The sequence below is a fragment of the Clinocottus analis genome, unplaced genomic scaffold (assembly GCF_023055335.1).
Source record: "Clinocottus analis isolate CAN_PGR_092001 unplaced genomic scaffold, fCliAna1.0.p SCAF_3, whole genome shotgun sequence".
Taxonomy (NCBI): domain Eukaryota; kingdom Metazoa; phylum Chordata; class Actinopteri; order Perciformes; family Cottidae; genus Clinocottus; species Clinocottus analis.
Genome location: NW_027176042.1, coordinates 20,550,990 through 20,564,969, shown reverse-complemented (window position 1 = coordinate 20,564,969; position 13,980 = coordinate 20,550,990).

Genomic DNA, 13,980 nt, shown 5'->3' with positions numbered 1-13,980 from the left:
TTATGGTGACCAAGACAGAGAGATATACAACGGCCAAGCATCACATGATGAATTACTGCTTTGCCTGGGCTTATTTGCTGGTACTTAGGGTTGGCTGTGATATATACTAAAAAGCGGTGGCACGGTACAGAGGTGGTTTGCGATAGTCTGTCAGGGTGGTTGGGTATCAGACAGGCCAACAAGCTAGGAGAAGGAAGAAGGTGTGGGGTGAGAAAAACAGACCATAAATGTTCAGATTATTTCTTGTTCTAACATGCAAGATGTGCTCTGTTCTATGATCCCATCATCCATCACTACACCACGAAGAGAACACAAACAAACCTTTAGTGGACAGTCATACATGTGGCTATGCTCGTAAGCTGCCATCGGAGGTATATTTTCAATGTATGTAGATTTTGCAGGCAGAAAAAGCAGGAGATGTGTAGAAAATAGGCAGGTGGATACTTTTAGCCTTTATGTACTGACCTATGCTAAATAATATATTTCCAATACATCAAATAATATCCCAAGAACTTGTCAAAATGTAGAAATCATTTGAACCAAATTAGCAGCTCATCTGGTAGAGCAGACGCCCAATGCACCAAGACCGAGTCCTTACCACTGCTGGGTTTAAACTACAGTCCTTTACTGATTGTTCCCATCTATCTTCAGACGCACTAATAGTTGAAAACAGCCCAAAAAAATAAATCAAGAAAAAGAGAAAAAAAAAATGGGAATGCTGTATCCAACAATTACCTCTGTCGCGTTGTAATAATAAAGTAGTGTGCGTATTCTAAAATTGATGCGACATAATGTGCATTTCTATCCACTAACATTGTGCCCATTGAGATAAACAGCCAGTGACGCAAATGCTGCTGTTTGAATAGCATTAAACCAGCAAGAGGGAGGGCAATAATGCAAATGAAGGAGCGGTAGCTAAAGCTCAAACAATGGTGATTTCTTCCCGAAATCTGTTTCCATTGCGCTTAGTCACATTTCTATCAATACATTAACTTTTCCATTTCACTTAACACTTTGTGATATTTTCATGGAAACGCACCGAATGGCACACACATCATACACTGGACTGATAACAATGTTTAAAGAGTAAACCAATTATTATCAGCTTAGAGTGCATCGCTATTCATTTACTTTATATTCACCAACTGTAATGACAGGTTGTGATAACATTGACTACTGGAGGGAGATGAGATGCCTTCAAATGTTTCACTGCACAATTCAACAGATCGCTGTGAAGGTTGGAGAAGTGCCTCCTTGGGATTTGTAATACAACACCAATCAGCAAACTGCTGTTTTAGAGGAGAAATACTATTCAACTCCTGCTTTTAGGAGAAAGCAATTTTGAAGTTTGGTGCTGAAGACAATTTTCGTAAAAAAGAATAATATGCTAATCCTATTGGAAGTGCGCTGTGGGGTTTTATTCATGATGCAGCCACGAATCACCCAATTGTTTAATCACACATCAGGGTAAAAGCATGGCCACTCTTAAGCGAGCTTTTTTTTTCTCATCATGTCGGTGTCTGACGTCTTGCTTTGAAGCGTCATGTTTCAAAATGTTGCCTCGAGAAATATATAAAATCATTTTCTCCAGCAGTTGTCAAAGCCCCGTACTGTTGTTGGAGAGTGTCCCTCATGGGTAAGCCCTTGACAGATCTGTTTACAAAAGTACAAAACAAATAAAAACACGACCATCGTTGATTCACATTTCAACAATTATCAATTTTGTCTCATCAAGATTACTTTATTCCCAAAATAGAGGAAATAAAATGCTCCGTGACAGCTGGTAATCGCCCTATTTTCAAAATGAATTCAGAAATTGTCATTCAATGTCACCTCCAGTATTATATCCACATAAGAAATGGTTAATGTGATGAGAGAAAAAAAGAAGCAATTTTGTTGGTTCCTCCTCGATGAAGGCTTAGAACAGTAGGAAAAAAAAAAACCTTTCCCTTTGGCAACGCAATCCAATTTTACCTCTGCCTTCCACGCACTGCTATATGTCTGCTAAGAAATGGATGGCCATTAAGAAATGGAGGTCTCTCTGTTTATGTATATACATATTCCAAGACACCACTTATCATCTAAGTGAATTTCATAATGCAATCAATACTTCATGGCCACACCAACTACATCAACGCGAACGGAGCGCGGCCTCGAAACCGCATTGTTACCATATTGGATCCATAAATTCTGACCGGATGACTCCGCAAGTTTTTATTTTTTAATGTATTAATCTCATCCCCTGCTTTCAAGGGGAAGCCTGTCCTCAGCTGTGCGACACAACAAAGTATAACAATGCCATCTAGTGGCGACACCGGATTCAATATAACACGGGGGCGGCAACGTCTCGAGGAATCCAGTCGGTCGTTTTTGTCCGTTTGGTCCGACTGACGTTGAAGGAACAGATCCTCTTTAAAACGACTCTGTTTCAACGGCTAATCCACGATGTTGTTTCATAACGCTGACCCTTTATGTCTTAACCTCGCTCTGATACGGAGGAGACACTCGATCTATATGCTTTTCACTGCTGCTCAGCACTGATGATCACTTTCCCAGGAACTATTTTAAACCCTGCTGGCCACAGACACCAGAGCCTCCGGCCATCGTCTGGTGCTCAGAGATTGTAACTATGCGGGCAGGAGCAACGGAGTTGGTTCATAATAAAAAAAAGCAATAATAAACTTTCTTAACATCATGATTGATGTATGTTTCTTTAACAAAACATCTATAAATGAATGCAATTATTGAGATAGCACAAACAATTAGTACAACGATGCTCACAAGTCACAGGAGGTCATCTTCAATCCCTCATCAACATCCAGATCAGTTCCACTGAGAGAAAAACATCTTGCTAGTTAATCAGTGCTCTCATGTACAATTCATTAAAACCATTGACAGTATTTCTTTAATTAAAATATATTTAAAATATATATTTCCAGTCAATTATACGGCACAGGTTAAAGAAGAGGTTGTTTCCTTCTTCTCTTCAGGTTTTTCCATCTGTTGATCTATCTTTACATTTGTCTGTAATTCTGCCTAATTAGGTCTTCGAGAAGAAAAGGAGTCAACGCAGTGCTTTGTCCAGTATCCATGGCGACTGAGGATAATGATGAGACGGTTGTAATGTATTAATGATAATGATAATTGTCGTGAAAAATACTTGAAGAAGTTGTCTTGACACTCTAATGATGTCTAAATACGGTATCATCTGTTGTTCAAAGAATGAGATTATAAGGGGAAAGAAATGGTATCTAAAAAAAGAGTTTGATGTCTTGGACAATTTGGTGTTTATTTATATATTGATTTAAAGAAGTTAGGTGAACCTGTTTATGCTGCTATTCCAAGAGAGCAACATCACTGTGTGGTCGCCTTGCTGCTTCTTGCAGGAATGTACACATAACCTTCCTTTGTGCAAGAGGATCTGGCAAAAGTAGAGGTTGTTGGGCATGTAAAGGCTTTAATGAAGTGGAAATGTATGCATTATGTCATCCAGCATCTGAAAATAGTAACATGTTGTTAAACATATACAGGATTATCACTTCAACTCAAGAGACATTCCGGAAAGAACGTGGCAACATCTCAAAGAAAAATGGAGGCCGTACATGTGAGAATGTGCCAGCGGCTCAAATGTCAAAAGGCGCCTCTGTTTACTGTTGCAGAGGAGTCGGGTTGAAACAGGGCAGACGCTTTGGATCAGCGTATCATCCATCATCCACTGGGCAGGGTAAGACAGGGTGAAACCAGTGACACTGGGCCGATTCTAACTGATGATAAAATACATGAAAATGCCAAAAGATTTATCACTCCATAACTGATTGTTTAAGGTCAACGGCACACAAAAAAAACCCCACAATCTGGGCTAATTAGTCACCATAGAAGAACTTTTCTAAAGTTGTATTGTTGCTGGTAAATATGGCTGCTTTGTGCACGTAGCCAGGATTCAGGATGGTAGTCCTCAGGTTGAGTGTTCTCTCCCTGTAATCTCCACAAAGAAGAAAACTGCTGTTATTATGTTCACATTATAAAAAAGAAAAAAAGATTAAAAAAAGGATAAAAGATTAAAAAAAAGGAGGCCTGTACACAGCAAGGGAATAAAAACTGCCTGAAAAGCAGATTTTTAATCACGAAAGTCCAAACCTCAAACAATGTTGTGGAGCATGCAGTAAAGGTGAATCATGTACTTTACGATTTCTTCCCTCAATCTGCTTCAATTGCCCTTTCTTCAACAAAGATGTTGGGTTATTGAAGCATATGTTTGATCGTATTTGATAAAAGTGATTCTGAGCTGGTTCCGTTTATGTAAAGAGGGCGGTGAATATTAATATGTGTAGGCGTCCTTCTTAATTTGGCCTTCTGGGCAGAAAGCCTAACAATAATTGGACAAAATTGCACTGTTCTGCAAATAATGCACCAGTTGTGTACATGTGCGTGAAAGTCATGCAATTGTAGGAGTTAAGACTCCCAGAGGTTCTGATTAATCTACATAACACAAGAGATATAAAAGGCCTATTGGTAGTACGGTGAGGTATCTAGATGTGACGTTTGAGTACAGTTGCCATATCATTATTGTCTTTTTTGTTTAGCTTTCATCTGCGTCTTAATGTCTTCGTCAGGGGTTGCATTTCAATAGCAAACGTCATGTGTGGATAAAGCCCATAAAGACTACGAGATGCAATTAAAAGCCAGAAAAAAAGCTAGAAAATGGATTAAAGTATGACTACCCACTCAGGTCCAAGCCTTAGTCCACTTCTACATTATGAAAGTCTTGACGCAGCCTTGATAAATATGATGGCTTCAGTCACTTGGAAAATAGCAATATGACCTGGGGCCCTGAATTTGATGGATTCATTGCTTATCAGACCACAAGTGAGACAAGAATTACACCTCATGGTCACTGCGCCTCACTCCCTGCCGCTGAGAGACTAGTTTACCGCGAGGAGAGCGCACGGACACTCCAGAAAGAGTCACGGCTGTATCAATTCAAGCTGTCTCCTAGCTGTAGCCTCCTAGCTGTAGTCCCCGAGCAGCAGTCTGCTAGCTGTAGTCTCCTAGCTGTAGTCTCCTAGCAGTAGTCAGCTGTAGTCTCCTAGCTGTATCTCCTAGCTGTCGTCAGCTGTAGCCTCCTAGCTGTAGCCTCCTAGCTGTAGCCTCCTAGCTGTAGTCCCCGAGCAGCAGTCTGCTAGCGGTAGTCTCCTAGCTGTAGTCTCCTAGCTGTATATCCTAGCTGTCGACAGCTGTAGTCTCCTCGCTGTAGCCTCCTCGCTGTAGTCTCCGAGCAGTAGTCTCCAAGCTTTATCTTCTAGCTGTAGTCTCCTAGTGGTCGTCTACTAGCTGTAGTCTCCTAGCTGTAGTCTCCTAGCTGTAGCCTCCTAGCTGTCAGAGCAAGAAATAAACGCTGCTGCTAACCACCAGCCCACTTTTCCGCTAATTTTCCAGTGATAGCATGAAAACATGGTGGAATTAGCAACATAATTTGTTTACTAGCCAGACACTAAATGATAAACAAGTATTGTTAATCAACACACTTTTTCAAATTTTAGGAAAAGTATGTTGCGGACGTTGTATTGTGCAAAAAGGTGAGTAGGAGGGTCTGATTAGAGAGCATTTAAATTATTCACTCATTTTTTATTTCATGACGCAGATTAGTCTCAATCTATCAACTCTCAGATCTGCAGGATTAGAGCTGATTTAAACTTGAAGGAATGTAAATATAACCCGCTCATTGATGCGTCTCATCATAGTACAGTCATATCATTTAGTTCATAGATTAAAAAACCTGTTAAAGTGTTGTGTTACACTTAAGTCTTCAATTGTATTAAGGACACTCATGTTATTTCAAGAACATGTCAGCTGACAGCGTGTACTGTATTACAGGCGATCATCTCTTTCAGCACATGTAAGGAAGCCATTATAGGTGTTAATTTATCAGTTATGCGGTCAGGCTTTAGCTGGATTATCATGGAGGCCTTTTGGTTGTGCTTGTAAGCCACTGGGTCTGTCGCAGATTACACCAAAGCTACTTCTTTCATTTCCCAGGTGTGTTATTAATAAACAGTAGATTGTTATCTTTTCACCGCAGAGGCTTATGTGACTGACTTTTTGTTGACTGAGTTGATCCTAGATGTATAATTGAACGGCAACTATCGCTGATGCTGGGCGACAGAGCTTACAATTAAGGCTGCGTTGAAGATCTTAAGTCGAAGATTTCACGCGCAATTACTCTTAAGTATTTCACATCAAGTGCACTTTGTAGACCTACCAATGTGACAGAACAAGGGGACGAGTGAGAGCCATTTTGGATATCCTTTAATTTGTGAAAACATATTCTCTACTTAAAGAAATTACCCAAGATAATTAAAATGACTTCACAGCAGCTGTGAAATACACCCAATGCAAAACGTTTTTCCAAACTAATTTAGCAGAATCTAATCTTGAGTATCATGTTAAGTTCACTGAGCCTGCCGAGTATTAAACCATTACACCACTAAATCACAGCTTCCGCCACAGCAGATCCTCTGAGATAGAGCGGTTCCGATGTACTATTGAGGACACAAGAGTCTTGGAAGTACATACTGTGTTTTAAAAAAAACAATTAGATTTATTAAAGCTGCCAAACTGTTGATTGCCTCTTTGGCCCTCGAGATGTTTTGCTCCAACTGTTGAAGAAGTTTAGCACTGTTGATCATTGCTTTCATAAATGGCACATTATTTTGGATCCCACGTACCTATCAGCAGAAAAAACATTGTCCTCGGCACCTCCAAATATCGTAAAGAGAAACATATCCATATCGCCGTTTGCTGATCTGCTGCCGTTACAGTGGAGGTTTGGTCAGGTTTAGGCCACAGACTGTAAGAAAAGTAGACAACGTCTCCGTGACGTCACCCATCGGTTTTCTGAAGAGCTGCTGTTTACACAACTCACTTGTTTGAGTTTTATTAAGGATTTAAAGTCATGCATGATTCAGGGCGACAGTTGGGAACGCTCGACGCGTGCCGTCTCTTCTGCTCCGTCACCACGCTCCCCCCTCGGCTCCACCGTCGATCTCACTTTTTGTAAAGGTCGCGAGTTCGTCCGTGTCTTCACCCACACTGAACCTCACGACATAAAAACCACCATATCCTTCCATATTTTATACAGTGCACGATGCTTCCCCATGAAGTCTGGCTTGAAACAGTGTTACGCTGCTTCAGGCTTTGTTCCTTGTGAGGACTATGGCATTTAAACAAACAGTAAATACTCTTATTTATCAGGCTGATTTTTGTAAAAGCGGTAGCAGTTTTCAGAAGGAAAAATATACGACAATGAGCATCATTTTCTTTCTTTAAATTTTGTACAATATTGTTTATTGGAATTGCAGATGAATAGGTATTTAACTACCTATTTTGACAGTGGAATAATGGTCTTACAGCAGAGTAAAATATGTGCGGTATGAAAGCTCTACTGAGTGATATACACACACACTCACACACACACAGTATATATAAATATAGTTGTTTTTTGAAGACTTGTATCGCAACATATTGTTGATCCTAAGCTTTCTAGCAGTGAGCCAGTAGCCTTCTGCCTTTCTGCATAATATCTGTTAGCAGTGGACTGACCAGCAAGAATTGGACCCATGACAGCCGTAAAAAGATACCCGCATGGGGGTCGGGGGAGTAAATGACCTAGTAGTGCCAAGTTTGCAGTACTCCAAGTGTCCCAGCATGCACCAGCAACAGGTGGCGCCTTTATGAGTGCCCAGAGTGTTGCATGACAGCTATGGGTTTATCACCACGGTCAAAGGGAAAGACATGCGAGAGGAGGGGGAACAGGAGTCGAATGTCAGTGGATGAGACGCTAAAAGTCTGACTTCATGAATTTTGATTAATAAGCAAAGTGTGGAGGAGGGGTGGGGGGGGGGGGGATTCACCGTTAATGATGATTAGTGAGACGCTTGCACTACTTCTCTTTTTCCATTTTGGTGTGAAGAAATGAAGTAGATCGCCTCCTCGCTGAAAATAGAGACATCCCAGTCATCCCAAACACTCCCTGAGCAGCCGCCTCACATGATGGACAGAGAATTCCAGGGAGGCCACGCTGACCTCGACCTTGTGACTCTCGTCCCGCAGCTAAAAGAGCTTCTGCTCGTGACTCAAGCCAGTAGGAGGACCCGAAAGAATGTCAACTAATCACGAATCTTGTGACCTGCAATGAAATGACCCAATATTTTTACACACGCAGCATCAAACTCCACCAGCCAACGCACTTTGAAGAAGCAGTAAAATGAGCCAAATGCAGCATGAGAACATCCAAACAGTTACTAAAACCCATAACCCGGGCCGGGCTGACCCACATCCATCTTTACTAGCGGAGAAAGTAGCTATTGTTATTCTTTTTTTACTTCCTCATTAATCCATTTATTTTTTTAAATATATTTTTGCATTTACTTTCTTTTATGTCTATTGATGATATTGATGAAATTGCATCTTGATGAAGTTGCCCCTTTCAATGCACCTCTAAGTAATGCATTATTAATATAATTTGCATTATTATATTCAATTAAATATTGCTTTAGCAAGTTTCTGTTGTAAAGAAATGAAGGATTCACTTTAGACCATCTCTGACGAATGGCCTTTACCTTTATTTTTAAATTAAACCCCATGATCGTACTTTTGCCTCTACACTCTCCTCCTCTGTATTGTTTGTTTTTGCCTCTGAATCTTTTCTATGATCCGACTCTGCACTACCTTCCTGCATTTCCTGTAATTTATCAGATGAGCTACACAAGCTTCCTGCCCCTGTTTTAGGAGACACAGGTTTACCGTGCATCATGACATAGAAGCGAGGTTGAAATGTGTCGCCAACCTTTGGTTTACATTGATTTAATCCATCGCTTGTTGCAGTCGTAATCTCTACCGGGAGTGCCTCAAACTCAAAACACTTGCCTGGTTAATAAAAGCCACCATGTACATTGTTAATCTGCCCAAAGACTTGTCAAATAAAGTTTGCATAGCTCTTAATTAATCTCATGAAGTGCAGCTTCGAGTTTAGCATAGCACCTGCTCTTTTTTAAGGAATATCTAATCACCATAACCGCGCTCGTACGCACCCACGTAATTAAGAACTAATTTTGTCCACGTTCAACTTCATCTTTCAGTTAATAGCTCCGTGAAAACCAATTTAACTCAATATGCTGCGTTGACAGGTTGACACCGGCTCCCACTCTCGTGATGGCGAGGTGCCAAGATGTGACCATTTTGCGTTCCTGCTAAATTGTCAATTAACATGTATGAAGACGGTATCATCTCTCATAGCGAGGTACTACACGCGTCTGCTCAACCATCTGTTAACTGCGCCACGCCAGAGCTGTTGTACGGCCACGCAGCCGGAGGGAATCCAGGTTCCAGCGCTCGCGCTCGCCTCCTCATTAGATTGAAGTGCGGCTGTGTGAATGACAGAAAGGGTCACACCTTGGATTTTATCTGAACTTTATCATTTAGCATCGTGGAGATTATACATCTTTTCTGCTACTTTGTACTTCCACGCCATGAGATGAATAAATATACTTTTTTAATCGACTACGTTGACAGATAGTCATGCACAAAACTAATTAATATATTATACACATATCAGGTGTATGAAAATGTGATTATCTCCACTCCAGTGAGTTTTATTGCATTACCACAAAAGAGAAAGACAGAGGAGGAGTTTATTTTGCCGTGTTCAGCTTGTTTCATAAGACTGGCCCCACTCAATAGCTTCACTTCATCTATGTGGGACTGAACAGCTTGTTCCTCAGTGCTCTATTAATCACAGTGATAACACAGTTTAAGGCTGACTACTCAGTTGGGATATTCGGATGGAGACTGAAACGTTTCCCATTAACTTAGGGAATTTGTGCGTCTCGCTGACAGTCAAGTGAAGGTAATAGCACATGTATAGTACACTCCTTCCACTTGATTCACATCGGACTGCAGCTTTTTTCCGGGTGTGATAAGCATTTTCCCACGAGGGCGACTCCGGTCACTGTCTCATAGTACATTGTCAGTAAAGTATTTCTTTGAACATATAATTCGGCCAAAATTGAATTTTGCACGCTGTTGGGTCCATGACAGGGACATGATGGACGCTGCTTTAGAGTCAGAGAAGTGGGGAAAGTAAGCATTCAATTCCTCTGGAAAGGTAAAGTAAGAAGTTTAGCCGCCTCTTCTCCATCACTGGCTGGGTGAGGGTGCGCCTTTGCTTTAAAAGAGGTTTTATTTACTTCAACCTCCTGGTTCACAGGTGAGGTAGAGGCTCCAACTGTCAACAACCAAGAGATACAACCATTTATATCCACCATTAAATGTGTAGCTGATGCCATTAAACTTGAAAATCAAATATTAACACGTCCCCTTTTTTTTGACATTTGTTTGAGCCAGAAAAAGCGAACCCTTGTAAAGGCCTGGGCAAAGCAACACACTCTTAAACACTCTTCCAACTTCTTTTACCACCAAGAAGGTGTCAGAAATATCTCCTGCTTTATATTTGCTGCAGTGGGCCGAGTTCTGACCAGGATGTATCGGCATAGCGAAGCGAGCAGAGCAGTAAATCAGACACACGGCGTGACCTCATCAGCCCCTGGCGTCGTACAAGGATTGGGGGCATTACCCTTCCTGATGGCGCCGGTGCACTCCCTGAAGCTCCCAAACATTATCCACGGTTGATAAAAACGTCTCTCTGATTCAGACACTATTAAAATCATTCTGATGAAAGCGCTGCAGCCACAGACACCTGAGGAGGAGAGATGGCGGACAGCGCGGCTGCCTGGGAAAATGTAACCTTTGCAGTCTAGCTGCGAAAAAAAAAAACGCTTTTTATATATATTTTTTTTTCCAAATATCATTTGGCAACTTTTAAATCAGTGTTCATGTCAAATGGAGCAAACTAACAAGCCGATGGACGCGTCGCAGACAAATGTATAATACAGCTATACCGACGTCTGGCAATAATGAAGCGGCAAAGTGCTACATTGACCGAGACGGATCAAAATGAAAGAGAGGGAGATAAGACGTCGCTTGAGGGAGCAGACTCAAAGGAAGGACTGGAATATCAAAGAATAGGTAGATAGGGAAGGTAAATGAAGTGGAAGGAAGACAACAGGGAGCCAGGGGATGTGGAGTGTGAATTGTGACAAAGACCATTGAAACAGATGCAGACAGTTGTTAGGAGCCAGCAGGCAAGTAGGTCAAAGACTTTGGAGAATACTAAGCAACCACTGTATACTTGAAAGCTTTAATCAGAAGAAATGTAAACAGGAGTATGCTGGGAGAGCTTGGACAAGCCTCTTATCCAAGATTATTAGTCTTTTTAGGGCAAATTCCTTCTTTGTGTTACGACTCCTTCACTGCAGTTTAGGAAGGAAATACTGTCTGGAGGAAGTCTCTGACTGGACAATGAGAAGAAGAGGAATGATTACAGCAAGCAAAAAACCTGCACTTAAGGGGCCACTTGTCTATTTTCTAGGTTGAAGACAGAGTTGAAAAATGCGAACCTTTCCTTTCACAAAGTTTTGCTCTCAATTTTGCAATAAAAAAAATAAATGCGGCCACTTTAGAATCAGAATTGTTGATTTGCCGAGTGCGTTGTACTTACAAGGGGAAAAGTAGACAACAAAACAATGAAACAATAAACTGATAACCTTACATTACATTAAAACAAATATATATTATAACATAAAAACGGCAAGTGTATTATAATGAAGAGAAGGAAAGGTGTCCACGGGTGTTGAAGGAAATTGTCCTGGGGATGTCAGAGTGCAGAGTCAGCGGCGGTCCCGGGATTTGTTGATGAACCCGACTGCAGCTGGACAGAAACTCTTCTTGCGGCGTGAGGTCTTGGCCCTGATGGACCGCAGCCTCCTGCCAGAGGGAAGGGACTCCAACAGTTTGTGTCCAGGGCGAGAGCGGTCGGCTACCTGCCCGGACAAGTCATGGCGGGATGGGAGACTGCAGCCAGTGACCCTCTCAGCAGAGCGAATGACGCGCTGGTGGAGGAGCAGAGCATGGCGGTGTGGAAGTGCACCGTCATTGTCTTTGGCAGGTTCAACATCCTCTGCTGACGGTACCATTGCGCCATTGTTCTTGCATTCAAGTCAATTACCTAAGATTTGTCAAAAAAGTAAAAGTAAAGTTATTTAAGGTGCAAGATATGTGATGGGGAGCATTTATATTGCCTCTCCACAGTTCTCAACATGGTGACAGAGAGCCAGCTAATGGTGCCAAAAGTGCAAATAACTGCAACAGTGTACGTTTAGGGGAAGTGGCGGGTTGGACGCAGTCGGTCAGGTTTGCCGTATCAGAGCAGAGCAGAGAAGCGGCCGTGAACTAAGCAGTGGGGCGCACATAGAGGCACAGCGACTTCACTCCCTGCTCAGGTAGACATTATTCTGTTCTGTCTTTTCAGAGTCAAAATCAATTTTCTTCATATAATGTTAAAAAAAAAAAAAAAAAATCTCACATTTGCCTCTGGAGGCTTTGATATATCCCCATTGACATCATAATGGAATCACCTGCCATTATAATGCAGCACAGATCAACAGCAGCACAAAGTACTTCATCAAAATGATCATGAAGTTGAATGAACACCATTAAAACACTTTTTTTTACAAACAATGTGATCATCATAACCTTAATGAAGGAAGGATTTATTGGATTGTTGGTCTCAGACTGCTTTTGTTTTAGTTGGGGGTCCCGAATAAAAATGTGAAGTTACTTTTATGCGCGTGGATGTGTCCACTGCTTAAAAAGATAACGTTTGTGTGTACACCGAGTTGTCCTGTTAATTGTGACATATGACATCGCAGTGACCCAAATATAGTTTGAGAGTTTTTTGAATGCCCTCCGTCAACCGGAGCCAGACTTCACTCAGACCAGATGACGTGGCTCCAGCTCCGGTGTCATCTTCCCATACAAGTCGACCATTAAGTCAGTCGAGTAGCTGCCAAAAAGCTATGTATGCTTAAGCATCAAGTAATTATCATTGTAACACCCAAGCTGCTGCTGGTGAGACAGTGTTTCAGCGTCTGAAATCACACACTCTAGATGTTTCTGAGTAGCTTAACATCATACAAACAATACAATAAAGGTTGCTTTTTTCCCCCCCTTCTTAAAAATATATTGCGAAATAACACATACAAGCAGATCACTGGCGTTTGTCGTGACTCCTGCTAAGCACAGTGAACCACTTCAGTGGTTAAAGAACCTGGAAGACCACCCTGCTAGAAAAATGATACCAGAAGGCAAATGTGTCTAAGTGAGACAGATTTATGGTTGTTTATGTTTGCTGAAGGCAAAAGTTCACCAGTTTTACAGTTGGGACAAGAAAACATGCAGTAAAAACACTTTTATGGGAGAGCTGTCCTGTTTGATTGTACAAATAATAATAAATCCATGAAACCATTTGCATAATCATATTTTACATTCACGAGCAAAATGCAGGTATCATATAAGTCACTCCAGTAATCAGATCCATATTATAACGAAACTAAAGTCTTAATGCTGAGAAAAATAAAAACACACAACAAGGATAATATACTACTTCATGTAAGGAACAAAGATGGTTTCACATAAATCAATGTGGATCACGTTGTAGGGCGAAATGTTTTATGTTTCTTCTATTGCTTTATTTCCTGTAAAGTGTATTTATGGCCAGCATGTTTTCGTTGGAGTCGTCGATCCTCTTGATCTGGTTTCAGACGTTCACAGGGACACAAACACGCAACAGCTGCTCTGTGTTCGGCGCGGCCCCCGCTGGGAGGGAACACTGTGTCACACCTACTACACATCACGTCTTTATTTAAGCCTCTGAGGACAGTGGCTGGAAACATTTACGGTGCATCTTAAAATAATACAACTCTGGAAATGACATGCAACTGGAATACCAGCATGTAATAAAAGAGAAAAGGAATTCAATGGCTGCAGCCTCGAGGCCACGGTTGAGACGCAGCTTTCGCTTCGAAT